Genomic DNA, 17,483 nt, shown 5'->3' with positions numbered 1-17,483 from the left:
ATGAATGCATTGTAATAAATGATTCGGCTGCATTAAATATATTACACATCTGTCGTAGTTCTTTATTTTTATTTATCTACAGAGATCGGGCTCAGAATAGACCGGAAACTATTCTTTTACCGTTCAGTTTGAATTTCACAATAAAGTTAGTAGTAATATTTTGTTTTGATATTATTGTTTTTTATTAACTACTAGACCGCTGGGTCATGTTAAGACCATCTTTTCTGTGTTGCTGTAGGTTTTTTCCATCGCTTTTGTGTTACAAATATCAAAACAATAACTAAATATATCCGTCGTAAACTAAACCAGAAACAGCAGTATATTTTATTTTGGTAACACTGTAAACTTGACAGCTTTTTAACCTTTTAACCCAAACCACCTACTGGTTAAAGCACGTTATTACACGTTTAGAGTAATGCAATGCAGGTAGATTGTGTTGCTTTTTAATGACTGTTTAAAATGCCTTTTTCTTAATGTCTTTTATTATTATTAACTGCTTGTTACTTGTTGCTAGGGACGCTGCTATCGATATTGTGTTTCGCAACATGTTCTCTATCTATGGCACGTCTCTACTGGGAGTTGTAGTTTTAAAAGACGTTTTCGTATTTCCCATAATAAGAAGTTGCCAGTATACTGTGTACATCCCTGGAGGTTTAGGGGATAGGAAACACTCAAATTTAAAACATATATTTAATAAATGGGTGAAAATTGCTTGTGCCCATAATGGGCAGCATTAATATATATACCCACATGCCAGCTAAGGTCAGAAGAGCTTTATTTAACAGCTGGTCTTGTGTTTGTGACCCCTCCTGTTGTTAATTGATAACATTACATTACGCTACATTAATTGATAAGCCTAAAATATGCACTTGTCAAGGTTCAGAGGCAAATTTTGCAAATATGGCAGTAGTCATCGATCATCTTAAGATAAGATATACTTTATTGATCCTAAGTTGGAAACATTTGAGTTACATCAGCATGTGTAACAGTTGTAACTTGTAAATATGCAGTGGTGTTTATTTGTACATGTAAATCATTTAGTATAATCACACAAATTCTGTGTTTTATATTTAATAATTCTGTGTTCTTTATTTATTGATTGTTCAATACCTGACAAGGCCGGAGATGAAATATCTATATACATCCTATCAGAGTATAATACATATATAATATCAGCTAAAATAAGTGCTTCAACGTAGTTAACATTGCTGGAGGTATGCACAAATATTGATAGATGTCTTGTAATGCACTATTGAGGAACCTGCGACCCAAGTTTTTCATTCATTGCATAACTACACCGTTTGTGAATATGATATGCCAATAAACCTTAGAAAATCTTGAAATCTCGAAAGGGATGTGCAAAATAGTCATTATATACAGTCTTTAATTAACTATTAGTAGAGAATAAAGAGTAATGAATATACTTTATAGGGATCCTATTAATATCTAATAATAAAAATAATGAAATTCAATAACATGCTTTAACCACCAGGTGTCCCTTTCTATCAGCTGTGCACCTTTATGGTGTAAATAAAGCCTATCTACCAATTGGATCAAATATAAAAGTCAGCCGAATTAGTGTTGATCTTGCGAAGAGACGTATTGTGCGAAAAGAAATTTAAGATGTTGTTTAATTGCTGTATATTTATGATCCACGTCACGTTTTCAGTGTTGGAGGCAGTTCCTCATGTTTGTCTAGATGTCTTCTCATCAGGGCTCTATAAATAGAGAACTACGGCAGATATGTAATATTTAATGCAGCCGAACCGTGTATTACATGATGTGAGATATGAGACTGGAATTGCTAAGGGGAAAATAACGTATCTTTAGATGAGGATTTTGTTAAACTAATACGTTTGCGCTGTGGACCAATACATTGACGGGGAAGGGGGTAGCAATAAAGATAACACCATTAAACAGTTACACAACATAACAGAAATAATATCGAAAGCAGCGTCCCTAGCAACCACCTTGGTAACAATGAAAACGTTCTATGGACGCAATTTCCTGAAGTAATCTTTGTAATAACTAGCAAACTAAAGATCATGTACATCCACTGCACACATAATCTGAAATAACAACGCATTTTTTAATGGCCAAACTAACTTTAAAATAGGCATCTTCCACCGAGAATAAAACGAAGTTCGGCCATGTTTTTTTTTTCTGCAGGGAGAAATTTAAAGATCACGTGACATAGACGCCAGCCATTGGAATGAATGGTGAAAAAAAACGGGGTTTGTCAAACAGAGCACAAGGTGTATTCCTAAACGATAGCTGGGGATTCTGGGTAGGGTAGTGTCTTCTGCCATCCTTTACGACGAAAAAATATTTGTTTCTCCGAATCGAAGGGGAAAAATAATGTGTAATTACACAATATTGTGTAATTAACAAGGATAATCTGGTATTTTTTAGTCGATGAGTAGTGCATATATCACTGTAAAATCAATCGACAGTAAGAGGAATACTTACTTCCGGGTGTACAATTCTCCGTTATCCAATGGGAATGGACGCTCACATTGCCTTTAAGGGCAGCCGACACAAACGAATGCCGTGCTTCCATGAGCGTCAAATCCCACCGCAGATGGGAATAGATTGCAATCAGTTGAAAGCTATTTGCGTCCCTTTATGAAGCTGAAGGAGCCTAGGAGCGTCACAACTGCACGCCACGGGACCCTGACCAAACGTCGCTCCTGGACGATTATGGAGTGAGAGTGTGTTGGAGAGAGAGAGAGTGATTAAAATAGCCCAATTGCTTTTACAATAAATAAACATTGAATGTGTTTAATTGAATAGGAAAGGGGTTTAACGTTAGTGGCAGGTTGTGTGTGAGAGAGAATAAATAAGACAGCCCAATATTTAAAAATCTATTCTTTTTCGCAACTTCCCGCAATTTCACCGCATAAAATCACATAAAAACCCCGCATGTTTAATCGCATAATCAAGGATTTTAGCCCGCATAATCAAGGATTTTAGCCCGCATAATCAAGGATTTTTGCCTGCGTTTTTCTGGAGGGTCGAACTGCAGATTGGGTATGGCGGCAGATCGGGTAGTGACACAGATAACAAGGGTTTGAGTTATGTGGGAGCCAACGGGAGCTGAGCTCCCATAAGGAGGGGTCTGAGCTTCCACGGACGCAGTGAAATCATACATCTGTGGGGGTCGCTAATACATTACCAACAACCATTATTTTAAATCATAAATAATGCATGTGTCAATGTAACGAGTATTATTTACCTTAACGAGGCAAATAGGCTAAAAGGACTACGCATCTCTTGAAGGACAATATGCCTGCGCTGCACCTCCAAGGTGCGCAATACATTATTGCACAATCTATGCCTGCTGCGCGAGCCGAGATGATGTGTGTGTGCGTAGTTATACCTTTTCTAATTTAAGTTTGTAGCAAGTCAAAATTAAATATGAAAAGGTATATTCGGCCAGTCCATTGATTTTTCCTTTAATGTAGGCTATTATGAATGTAACGCTGCGCAAATATGGGTTTGCCTCATACAGGGTGACTGTCTGTTTACATTATGTGGCATCTGTTTCATATGGGTGTTTCCATAGATGTAGTCTCTTTATTTGCCCCTCAAAATGCACCAGATTGATGCATTTAACTCCAAAATAAAAAAAAAATCTTACCGGGACCCGGACATCCCTGTCGGATTTGAGGTCCACCCCCAAAATATGTTCACATGAATAGGTTCCCAAGCACATTTTTTAAATAGTAACCCCTATCCATATGTTTATTATTGGTGTGTGTGTGTGTGTGTGTGTGTGTGTGTGTGTGTGTGTGTGTGTGTGTGTGTGTGTGTGTGTGTGTGTGTGTGTGTGTTTTGTTGTGCACCATCAAAAGTGCTAAGTCAGTCATGTTTTATGTTGTTATTCTTGTATTGTATTTCACTTCCTGTTTTGTTTTGTCACGTCTCTTTTCAGCTTCATTGACTCCCTTTCCTAATGTGTTCTCCCGCACTCATCAGCGCCCTGATTGTTTTCACCTGTTCCCAGTTACCTCCGGTTTATTACATTACATTACATTACATTGCATTTAGCTGACGCTTTTATCCAAAGCGACTTACAATAAGTGCATTCGACCAGGAAGATACAACCTTTAAGAAAACAGAATCATATAAGTACATCAGGTTTCATAGAGCCAAACATTTCAAGTGCTACTCAACTGGCATTTAGAAAGCCAGCCCTTTATTAGTATATAAGTGCTTTGTTAGTAATTCTATCGCTCGAAGTGGAGTCTAAAGAGATGAGTTTTCAGTTTGCGTCGGAAGATGTGTAAGCTATCTGCTGTCCTGATTTCAATGGGGAGCTCATTCCACCATTTTGGAGCCAGGATAGCAAACCCACGTGTTTTTGCTGACGGGAACTTGGGTCCCCCTCGCAGTGCGGGTGCAGCGAGCTGTTTGGCTGATGCAGAGCGGAGTGCACGTGCTGGGGTGTACGGTTTAGCCATGTCCTGGATGTAGGAAGGGCCAGATCCATTCGCAGCATGGTACGCAAGTACCAGTGTCTTGAAGTGGATTCTAGCAGTTACTGGAAGCCAGTGAAGGGAGCGGAGGAGCGGTGTGGTGTGGGAGAATTTGGGAAGGTTGAAGACCAGACGAGCCGCTGCATTCTGGATGAATGAATGAAGTTTATATTCCCCTGTTTCCCTCTGTTTGTTGTCAGTTCGTCTTGTCCTGTCCCCATGCCAGAAGTCATTGTACCAGCGTCTAAGTATTATGACTCAAGCCTAATTTATGCTCCAGAAGTATTTAGTGAGTCTTGTTCCTCACCTTGTGAGCAATTTTCTTTTGTAATCTTTGTAACCCTTATCACCTCGTCAAAGAGTGTCGTCTTATTTTGTACATCCTTATGGAATAAAGTACCTTTTTTGCATTCTATACCTTTGTCTCTCGGGTCGTGCATTTGAGTTCAGTTCCCTGTGCTTCCAAGTTCTTCACATGTTTGAGTGTGTGTGTGTGTGTGTGTGTGTGTGTGTGTGTGTGTGTGTGTGTGTGTGTGTGTGTGTGTGTGTGTGTGTGTGTGCGTGTGCACATTCGTTAGTTTCAAAGACCCCCATAGAGCTCAGTTTATAACTCGAACCCTGCAGATAACACACAGGAGCTAGAAGACCTCACCCACCCGCTTCTTTTAAATCCGCTGTGTAGGAACATTTCGGGTGGTGGATTGGACGAGGACGGTGTGTCGGCGTTCTTCGACAGCGGTGCGGTATGCTAATAGTAATACATGCCAAACATGCTACATCATATCACAAGGCATCACCCAGATTTGCCAATCACCGGAGCCCGGCAAAAGACAAAAGCAGTTCAACAGCTTATCCCCGCTGTTTTTAAGAAGCCAATAGACATGAAAGCCGAGAGACAAAATGAAATAACGGAAGCTATTGGCATATATATTTCCACGGCTATGCTGTGCCCTTATGCAATAGTGGAGGACTCTGGCTTTTATTGATTGTGATTGAAACACTTTTTCATTTTTTATTTTTGTAATATTTTCAAGACATTCTTTTTAGTTTTACAGCTTATTGAACCTTTTTGTTTGACATTAGCCGTTATAGGTAATATGGCCATCTGAGTGTGTGTGGTACTGTTTGTGGTTTGTTTTTAACTGTGTAATAAAGTTAATTATTCAAAATGTTAGAGTTCCTTATATTTAAGTTAAAAAATAAATAACAACAAACCTGGAATTATGCATTTGGGACTTTTTTTTAGCTTTTTCTTGTTGTACCGAACCCGTACCGAATCGTGACCCCCAAACTGAGGTACGTACTGAACCGTGAATGCTGTGAACCATTACACCCCTAATGTAGGCTACGGTACTGGAGGCTAACCAGGCAGACCCAAGACTCGAATTTCAACCATTCTTCTCTGGACCCTGACTAACAGTATATAACAAACGTCAGACCACTGAAGCTTTAGAATGCTTTGAAGAGGTTCGTATTAAAATGGTACAATTAAAATGAGACTACAAATCAAATGACCCTAACCCTAATCCTATCAAAAGACAAACTTTTATCTATTATTGTAATATTATATTTTATTATCATTAGGGCCGGGACTTGATTAAAAAAAATAATCTAATTAATTAGAGGCTTTGTAATTAATTAATCGAAAGTAATTTCATTTTTAATCACATATAAATATTTGACCTGAGAACAGTGAGAAGCAATTTTTTTCACATGGATTTTAGTATACCATTGAATAATGACTGAATACATAAGCTTAAGCAACAAAACATTGTTTATTTTTTTCAAGGTGGTACTGAACCAAGACCAACAGAAAAGTGCAATTGTTGACATAAAGTGTAGCAATAGCATATTTAGGAATATAGTACATTTCAGAGATTCAGGTAGCCTATAGGTAGGTAGACCTTCTGTAAACTATAACACTTAGTTTTTTAAGTAAAACACAATACTTTCAAGTACATTCAGAAAATTGGAAACCCTGACTATTAGAAAACATCTCTCTGTTGCTTCAGAGGCCATAACAGACTTTGTTGATTTACCAACAGTTGATTTAAAAAATCTAATACATTTCAGTCCAACTCTCTCAATAACCTTGGCCAAAACAATAAACAGTTCAACATAAGGTGCCAGTTGCACCAACAACATAATAAATAGTTCAACCTAAAGTGTACCATTTAAAATAAAATAAAAAAGTGCAAGTGATTGACCTCACTCCCTCCTATTCTTCCAATATCCTGATGAAAAATAAAATCTCTCTGTCGCATAGGCCACTGTTTGATCAACGAGAATTGGGTGTGGGTCCTTGTACTCCGAGTCGGGCTAACGTCCACGATAGCTTCCACGCTAGCTGCTATAGGTTTTGCATTGAGGTGATACAGAGGCTTGATGTGCTGCGGTGATATGCGAATTCCTTTTTGCATAATTTGCAAACAACCGTGCTCTTATCGACGCTTCCATCCGTCCGTTTTTTAAAACAAAATGTCCCATCCACGGGGCCAACCAAAGCGGTCTCATCAGCTTGTTCGTTCATGTTTGACTATTGTTCACTGTGGTTTGTTGTTGTCTGAAGTCATGAATGTTAGTTGGTGCTCCAGAATAATCGGTACCCCTGAAACTCATCCAGTGAGAAACGTTCCGCGGTGCAAAAATAAGTGCGATTAAAATGCGTTCCCGGCCCTAATTATAATGTTATGTCTGCTGTGAAGCACTTCGGTAAAACCCTCTGTTTTTAATGTGCTATATAAATAAAGTGGATTGGATTGTAAACTAAACAGTAACATGATGAAGTGCGTTTCATATATTTTTGTTATGTTCATACCCTCATGTCAAATAAAAAGAAGAATATAAAACTATAAAGTATAAACTATAAAGATCTTATGGAACAGCAGGAGGAAATGTAAGGATTTTCAGGGTGAGAGCAGATAGGGAGGGAAAAAAAGTTGCAGAGCCTGGAACTGACTGCTCTTCTTCGCTGCACGCACGTTGTGCTGCGATGCTGGCTAACTACCAAACCGACGGAGAGAAAATGTCCCCGCTGAGGCATCTGGAGCAGCGGCACAAAAACATTTATCTCGGTAGAGTGTAGAAACTGTGAAGGCTTGACAAAACATCTCGGAGAGCCCCGACAGTTTGTGAACACGCACACAGATAGACTAAGGGAAAAAGGAAGTAAATCACTTAGCATTATTTCCTTTGCTCTTAATCTGACGGGTGTCAGGAAGGAATGGAAGGGAGACTTTGGAGCCTCTCCGGGCTCCTTTCGTTTTCTTTCTCGATTCAGTGGTGCGATCCGGACCTCAACAAGAAGCAATAAAGATGTAGGGAGTGGTTTGTGTGTGAGTGTGTTGGCCTGTCCGCCTTTCTGTCTATCTGTGCCACATCTGCAGCAATTTCCTGTGAAGTGTTTTGAGTAGAAAGATGAAAGGGAAGGATAGTACTCCTGCTTCTCTTCGTTCAGCCTGCTTTCTCTCATTCCTTCTCACCATCCGCCCCTTGCTGACAATCTGTCTGAAATAAGGGCTTTCAAAAAAAGAATAAAAATACAACGAGAGGAAAAAAGAGAAAAGAAAGGGAGAGGAAGAAAACTTAGACTGTCAAGAGAAGAGAAAAAACACCCGCAAGAGCAAAATAAGACATTTTAGGTATTTCTGACATGATGTCAATCAGTAGGCCAGTGAGGGGTTTTGGAGAAAAAGCAGGGATGGAAGAACATGTAACATGCAGAAAAAAAGTGAATTAGATTGGTGGAGAAAAGAGTAAAATAAAGTTGCAAGAAAGGTCGCCAAACGTCAGCTAAAGTTGCAAGGTAACTTTAGTTACATCGGCTAACATGGCTAAAGTTGTAGGTAAGGTCAGCTAACATCAACTTAAGTTGTAGGTAAGGTCAGCTAGCGTTGACTAAGGTTGACCTACATCTCTTTAAGTTGGTTAAAGTTGTTAGTAATACTGGCTAAATGTGGCTAAAGTTAGCTTAAGCTGCATGTAGTAATGCTAATGGGCCTTGGAAGGGAAAGTAACAGATGTATGGGGTTAATTCATGGAAGAGGAAGGAGGTTTAAAAGGGAAGAAACTCAATACATTTAGGAAGGCCTGAACTAAACAAGGCATACAGAAAAGGAGACAGAAGAGAAGATTGGAAGAGAGGAGAAAAGAGAAAGAAACTACTCAAGGAGAAACAACACCAAAGAAGCAAGATCCCAACAACGACGAAGGAAGAAGAAGCGATCAATTGGGGGTATAAACCGAGACAAATAGGTAGAAAATTACGATCATAAGACTGTGGAGAAGGAGGTTGAATAAGTGAAGCAGCCTCACACCAAAATAGAATGCTGCAAATGTACTTCCTGCCATGACCCGTGCACAGAGAAGGTCACTGTGACACATTTCCCATTCTACTCGTCAAACTTTTGTGAAGCTGAGACTTTGTAATGGAAAAAAGACTCGCTTTGTACAGAGGGAAGGAAACTGTTCAGCTTTTCCCCTGAGAGGCTTGATGGGTTCCAGCCCAGGGCAATATATGGTCAGGCAAATGGCTCAGGGCAACGTTTGAAGGGAACATTTGAACCTGTGTGTCCACCTGTCTCTATTCTCCTTTCACCTTTGTCTGCCCGTTTTAAGAGGAAAAGGTGAGCTACTCACTGTTCCCTACAGTGCTAAAAGCTGAGCCGTTTTTTAAAACATGCTAAGCTTCTCCACAAAAGGATCGCTCGTCAAATGGATTCTCGCAACAGCTGCAACTTTAAAAGGTGATCGCACCGTGGAGCGAGGCAGCAGCAGTAGACCTAGAGATCTTGGATGCAGAAATCCCTATGGAGGCATAGAATTGCATATACTTCATTAAAATGTAATTGACTAGGCCTGTGATTACACTTCTCCCCATTAAAGTTGAAACAAACGGCTCGCTGGTCAGCAGCTCTTGACATTTCGCTGACTGCGTGATCACACCTGGCTGAGAGCATGTGGCATTTCACGGGGACTAATAATTAGGGAGCTACACATCTTTTTCTGTTCTGTGGTATTAAAAGGTCTGGGGATTTACTCCTTGGTCAGCAGCTCTTAAGATTTTACAACCTACGCTCTTACGATCGTTATACACTCTCGGCTGCATGTGAGATTTCCAAGCAATCAGTAATTAGATGTGCCGTGTAAATTATTTTGTTTCTCAAGTATGAGTGGTGACATTCGAAAACTACTTTTAGTTCTTCTGGCCAAAGCGAAACAAATCCCTCTCTTCTTAACCTACTGACACTTCATAGCTCAGGCAACTTTACTTGACTTCATAAAGGGTAGGGGTATTGTGTTCGCTTGATATATTCCAAGATGAGAGGACTTCCTGTTATTCCTTATTAAGCACATCTCAAGAAGGCTTCTTTTGGTGAACAGCTGCTCAAGTTCCTGCATGAGGCCCAGTAAGTGTAAACACATTTGTTTTTAAGTCGCACGAACAAGGGGTTCTGGAGAAGTTGTTGCCTCAATAGTTCTGTTATATCAAGGATTCTTGAATTGAGTATTTCACCCCTCACCTCTGAAGCATGTTATTCTTTCGAAAAAGTAGGGATATATCTGATCAATTGTCTCAAGTGATCTTAAAATGTCACTTGAGGCAATGCAGTCTGTTGGCTCTGAACACTATACATTTTACAATTAATTTGTCTGGGGATGTGAGATTGACATAATTACCAGGCCTCTGAGTACAACCCCAACTGCTTGAGAACCAGCGTTGCACGCTACAGGGCAGCACTAAAGAGGTGGGGTCTCACGAACAGTGCCTCCTGCGAGTCCGGGGACCCATCACAGATGGTAGAGCGCATAATTAACAAAACCCAATGGAAAACGTGGTTTTGATCGACATGGACAATGACTCGCATCAATGGAGCTAAAGTCTAAAGATAAACGCCAGAAGTCTAAAAAGATAAACGCCAGAAGAGAAGGATTGAGTGACGACTCTGTGGAGCACCCTCTGAATAATTACACTGAATGAGTTTTGAGTTTGAACATGTTCAAAAATGAACTAAAGTCATATCTAATTACCTTGACTGTAGGGCCAGCCATAGTTTGAATTGCCTCGCCCAGGTGACATTATCCACCTGAAATATTTGCACTCTTCTCAGGGTGCAGGGGGAGTGGGTAAACCACATTGTACGGTATAGGGCATAACAATATACACATTACATTGTTTTCAATAAGAAGGCAAAGATCTTCATAGATTTAACTTAGTATGGACTTAAAGGTCCCCTATTATACTGTTTTTCATCAATATATATTATAGGTCTCAGATACCAAACATTTCTCTGAAGTGTTTGGCTCCAAACACCAAACAGATTATTGCAGCATCCCATAATCCCCTCTGTTTCAGCCCAGTTTCAAAAGTGCTGATTCTCTGTCTGTTACGTTAGATGAACATAAGGAGCCCCTCCCCACGCCCCTCTGAGAGATATTTGGTTACAAAGAACTCAATGGTGCTCTAAGAGGAGATTCAGATGATAAGGTGGGGGGGTCTTACCTTGGTTGGTGATTGTGGTTACACAAGCCAAACAATCGTTATGACATCATAAAGGGGCCAAAATCTGATCAGCTCATTTTCAGACAGGTTTTTAAATAAATGGATCAGGACAAAAAGAGAGAGAATCTTTTTTCCTGAAACTTTCAGAGTCTCTTCACACAAAGGGGACACATGTTTATCTATAGAAGACATGAAAAAGTTGATTTTGCATAATAAGTTCCCTTTAAGGTTCACCAGATTAGTGTGTTTGACTAATAAAATAATCCTCCTGAGTAACATGCCCCCTAGAACAACACAAAAGGTCCACAATCCACCAACTAGTATCTCAAAATCCTGTGGGAATCACAGGAATAGTTAAACATTTTTGGAAATATGTTTTCATTTTTCTGCTGAGAAGTAGCATGAAAGATTGATACCATTACGCCTATATGGACAGCAATAGCAGGTAGCTAGGTAATCTTATCCTAGCCTGATGGCAAAAAGTGGGGAGCAGCTACCAGCACCTCCTAAATTCATGTTGTATATCAGTTTTTCGATTGGTTCAAAAGGAATCATGTTAAAATGGCAATTGCAATTTTTAACGATTCTCAAACAGTAACGTTTTTTTTTACCTTGTTTGCTTTGCTTACAAGTTTGGAGCCATTAATTATGATAATAAACAAAAACTACCAATGTGTTACTACTAATGAAATGGTTAGTTAAAACCTTGTTCATTTGAGTGTGGACACCATGCAGCTCTTATTTGTCCAAAAAGGATGCACACCTTCTGACAGCTTCAGTGAACTGACAAAAGCATTTTAAGATCTCGGCATGTGGAAACCTGTTGCTGAATGCTGCTAACTCATTGGTGTCAGCATTCAGGGAGATCTGTTTTCATAAAGCAGTCAGAGCTGTGACTCAGCCGGTGTGCTGTGCCTGCTGTGGAATGAGCTGATGTGTGCCTGAAGCCTTTCAAAATGAACTTTATCACACATATTTTCCACAAGCTCTCGCATGTCTGGCCCTGTCCAGCAGGCCTTTGTCCTAACATGCAAGGATGATTTGACGGACTGCATGATGGCCAAGTTAAACAAACAACATGAGACGATAGACTTAGGCCAACATTTTGCACAGTAATGGAAACTAATCCAATTCAACAACACAAGATAAAGCAGGCTTCTATGCAACAGCTATTCAGCGTCTCAATACTTGCTAACCTGCTCATTGGGTAATAAATGCTGCCTCATGACTTCTTCACCAACATGACGTCTTCCTGCAGTGTGCTGACACGTTTGAAGAGGCCACTCTCTGACGGTGGTGTTTTGGCATGTTCTCACATCATGACAGTGAGAACTCTCCTTGTTTTTCTGCCTGTCTGTCTGCTTGTCTTGTGCTGGATCAGGCTTGTGTTAGTTGGTGCTGGAGAGGTGGGTCTTAAGGCTTTGTCCACACATCACCACAGCTGATTGCTCCTCTGGATGGTTGGGATTTTCAGCTAAGACAGGGATTACCGACCCATGTCAGGTTCCCACCTTTACAGCAACCACTGCGTGTTCAGCCAGTCTGAACATAGACGGCCCAGAAAATGCATAAGATATCAATGCGATGCTTTAGTTTGTGTCTAAAACCATGAATAATATCTCTTTCAACAATCATTAACCTTAATTGTTTTATCTAAAGGTTGGTACTATAAGGCAATAGGACTGTTAAAAGCTGAACTGTTGAAACAACATCCACAATATTCATCTGGCTGCTACTTAAAAATGATTTATCTGTTTACCTAATATATCATATTTCAATGACTTGCATATAGACTCGTATTGCACTAATTCACTATTTCACTTTTTTAAACTATTTTCTTCTTGTATTTACTATTTACTATCTGGTTTATCTGTGTTTTGTGTTGCACTGTTGGAGAAGCCTGTGACACACGATTTTCATCGACATAACTACACTGTAGCTATGTTCGTTTGACAAATAAAGAACCTTGAACCCTATAAGGGTTAAGGTTTGGATGAAGACACACAGAAATGCTGGAATATTTGAAGTCATTCAGCCATTCTCTGATGTTTGGATGCTTTCTATGAGACAAATCCTTTGAATAATCATCACCTATGAGTCATGTTTTCTAATAACCTTATGATAATTTTAACTGCCAGAGGCCATCTGTCATGCTGCAACCTCTGTCTGAACTAAATTTATGTGAAATACTGTACTGTGACAATTAACAGATATGCTTGTGAGACAATGTTATTTTGATGTAGTACATTAGGTACAATACTTGTTTACTCACTATTTTAGCTTTAAAGCTAACACATATGTCCAAAAAAAGAAGATCAATGTTTAGATATTTTGGATTTTGTACATATCAAATACAAATATAATATAAGACATAGTTTTTCCTTAGTGAGGAAAGATAAAGTGGTTATCAGTGATTTTCAAATGCTCTTTTCCTGCATTTCGGAAGGAGATCCGACATATACTGGACCTACATTATTGACTCGGCCACCGAGTTAATTGTTAATATATATATATTCTTCTATTATTCAAAATCTTTTAAAATTCAGTATAAAAGATTTAGATTTCTTGTGTTCTTGGATTTGGGGTCAACGCTGCTTCTTAAATGGAAATCAATACGGCAACCTACTTTATTATCGGTTTCAATTTTCTTGTGTTTAAAAGAAAAAAACAATTGTAGGGTCTATATTTTGAGAATGGGGCATAAAACCTTTTCATTCATGGTTTAAAAAAGGTCTCGAACACCCCCTGTTAGAAAGCCCAACATCTCAATAGCTTACATTCCAGTGTGAAGTGTGCAATCGAGCTGTTTCATTTCAAAGCTCAATAGCTCACATTCCAGTTTAAAGTACACAATCAAGCAATGTCATTCTGCTGTGTATCAGAATGAGGTTTCCATTGTGTCAGGGTAGTTAGCCCCAGAGACAGACAGAGCCCACTGAGAGAGGAGTTAGGGCTGTCCGTCAGCCTCTGATGTCTCCACACAGCAGCCCAAAGCTAAACTGACAGGCACACACCAAACTGACAGCCCACTAACAACACAGCATTGTTCCCTTGCAAATGGCCAGGACACACCTTTCAGAGGCCGGAGAAAAGGAGAGGACACGCAGCATGAGGAAACGCAGAGACAGCTATATACCGTTGGCCTCAGACAACTTAAATGTTGAATGTTGCAGAACACAACATGTTGATTTTCCCACCCATAAAAAAGGTCACACACTGGACCTGATCTGCACCACTGGCATCGCCATCAGCAACCTGACCACCTATGACCTCACCATCTCCGATCACCTGGCCCTCATCATGGACATCCTAACCCCAACCCCCCTCATCAAGCAGAAGCGCACCATACAATTCCGGAATATCAAGTCCATACACCCCTCCTCCCTCTCCTTCCAACTGGTTGACACCATCCCTGACTCCACCGTCACCCAGAATGTTTCCCCTACTGACCTGGTCAACACCTACAACAATGCTCTCTCCTCCTGTCTCAACCAACTCGCTCCAATAAAAACCAAGTATGTCTCTTTCACTCACTCGGCCCCCTGGTACACCGATCATCTCCGCCAGCTCGAAAGACATGCTAAACGAACTGGTCTCACTATCCACAAAGACATTAATAGACTGCACCAACAGCAGTACAAAGATGCCCTCAACAGTGCACGCTCCTTCCACTACTCCTCTGTAATACAATCTGACAGCAATAACCCAAAGTCCCTTTTTTCAACTATTAACAAGCTCCTCAACCCCATGGATAATATCTCCAACTCCTTCACCACCTCAAAGTGTGAATCCTTCCTCTCATTCCTCCGAAGCAAAATTGAAATAATACACAGCAACATAGCCAACTCCTCCGTCTCGTCCACCACCCATCCTTTTCCGGAACCTGCCTACCCTCCTCCTTCCAGGGACCCTTTTAAAGCCTTCAGACAAATTACCTCACTGGACATAGTTGCCCAAGTCACCGGCATGAATACCTCAACTTCCATCCTGGACCCCATGCCCTCTACCTTTGTCAAGGCCTGCCTCCCCCAACTCACTCATCTTATCACCACAGTCATTAACTCCTCTCTGTCCACTGGACTCGTCCCCCCTGATCTGAAACTCGCTGCTGTCACTCCCATACTAACAAAACCTGGTCTCAACCCTGATTCCCTCAATAACTACCGGCCCATCTCTAACCTCCCATTCCTGTCAAAAATCCCATCTGGACTGCAATAACCTTCATGAACCTTTTCAATCTGGTTTCCGTACTCGCCACAGCACAGAATCTGCCCTACTCAAGGTGACCAACGACATTCTCCTCTCTGCTGACTCTGGTTCCCTCTCATTTCTCATTCTCCTTGACCTAACAGCCGCATTTGACACGATCAACCATTCCATCCTCATCAACCGCCTCCAGTCTTCCATTGGCATAACCGGTACTGCCCTCTCCTGGTTTAAATCAGACATCAATTAATCTCCATTAACAACTCCGAATCCCCCACAGCCCCCGTCAATCACGGCGTCCCTCAGGGTTCTGTACTTAGTCCCCTTCTGTTCATCATCTACATCCTCTCAATTGGACAAATCCTCCTTCAACACCAACTCCAGTTCCACTGTTATGCTGATGACACACAGCTCTACCTCTCAACAAAATCAATTTCTCCAACCAAACATTCCCAGCTCAGCAGCTGCCTCACTGACATTAAAATTTGGATGCAAAACAATTTTCTAAAACTTAACTGTGACAAATCGGAACTTATCTTACTTATTTTTTCTTATCTTACTCTCACATCATTCAAACAATCCCTCAAAACTCACCTTTTCACTCTTGCCTTCAACTCCTAATCAACTATCCCCTTGCCCTTATTCCTCCTAGCTTAGCACTTTCTACTTTTGTCGTTATTTTGTTTTACTTGCTTGTAAGCGCTTTGAGCACCAGGAAAAGCGCTTTATAAATGTAATGTATTATTATTATTATTATTATTATTATTATTATTATTATTATTATTATTATTATAATCATTGGCCCAAACTCACTTACCCACTCAACCCAAGATTTTTCTCTTACTATCGATGGCTCCATTGTCAACCCCTCCACTCACATCCGTAACCTTGGCATCATCCTCGACCCCACCCTCACTTTCCTCCCTCACGTCAACCAGGTCACAAAAAATGCATTCTTCCATTTAAAGAACATCGCCCGCATTACACCCTCCCTCTCATCGACCGCTGCTGAAACTCTGATCCATGCCTTTATAACATCCCGATTGGATTACTGCAACAGCATACTTTTTGGGTCACCTGCATTCACACAAAAAAAACTTCAATATGTCCAAAACTCAGCTGCCCGCTTGCTCACCTCCACCCGACGCTCCGACCACATCACCCCTATCCTCCATGACCTCCGCTGGCTCCCCATCAAACACCGCATTGACTTTAAAATATTACTTTTCACTTTCAAAGCCCTCAACAACCTTGCCCCCCATGTTCTGGAAATTGTTGGTAAAACTGGGAACTGGTTTCTTTTTTGTTTGGGAGGCAGACTACCTCTCCACATTTAAGAGCAGATTTAAGACTTTCCTTTTTGAAAAAGCTTATAAATAGGGCTGGCTTAGGCTTGCTTTGAACCAGCCCCTGGTTATGCTGCTATATAGGCTTAGACTGTCAGTATCAGGAGAGTTTTCCCTTTCACCTTTCACCTTTCTTCTCCTACTTATTTTTCTCTTTATGTTGTCCTGGATGTTTTGTGTGGATATGTGGATGTTTTTCCTTGCATGATGCGAGGATCTAAGGATGGAGTGTGTTGTATTATGTACTCATTGTAAAGCCACTTGAGACAAATGTGTACTTTTTTATATTGGGCAATATATACACATTTTGTTTGATATTTGACTGGTTGATTTATGAGAACAAAAAAACGAAGACTTTAAGAAAATTAAATACTTGAGAAAATTAGGCAATCATAAGGTAATATCTTAAGAATGCTATAGATCCAGAAATCAGTTCTATTCACTTTAGGAAACACTCCCTTCAAAGGCCTAAATCATAATTCCATTAAATACATGTACAGCTATAGCTCAGTATAGCGAGCAGCTTATTGATCACCTTTGGAGGTTTGATCGCCAGATCCTGACCACATATTAAGTGTCAATGAACATTTGGAGTTCCTATTGAGTGAAATGTGAGATATTCTCATGTTATTAGAAATATACAAATATTTCCGCCGGTTGATAAACTTTGAGTGATTACATTGGAAATGCACAACACAGTTTTGGCCGCCTCACTCTTGTCTAGAACCTAAAGTAAAGGTATGTGTCCAAAGAACACTTTCAATTTGCAGAAAGTTTTAGGATTGGTATGAATCTCTGAAAATGCCAAATGGACGCTTTGTTTTTCCCGCTTATACACCAAATCCCTGCCAGAGTCAATTTTCTTTAATCTTCTAGTGTAATATGTGATAAAGGTTCAGTTTATAGTTATAGTGTGTCAGCTGTCCTATAATTGATAACAAGCTTAGTATT

The 17,483-nt window shown here is 40.2% G+C and overlaps 1 protein-coding gene across 2 annotated transcripts in view; it reads right to left on the bottom strand.

Annotated features, from left to right (window-relative positions):
* LOC307040229 (spondin-1-like) overlaps window positions 1–17,483 on the bottom strand; it is a 143,883-nt gene that overhangs the window by 59,956 nt on the left and 66,444 nt on the right. The gene's annotated exons all lie outside the window — the stretch shown is intronic.

This window comes from Notothenia rossii (assembly GCF_949606895.1).
Source record: "Notothenia rossii genome assembly, chromosome: 5".
In the NCBI taxonomy this organism is placed as follows: Eukaryota; Metazoa; Chordata; class Actinopteri; order Perciformes; family Nototheniidae; genus Notothenia; species Notothenia rossii.
This window is presented reverse-complemented; position numbering and strand designations above follow the sequence as displayed.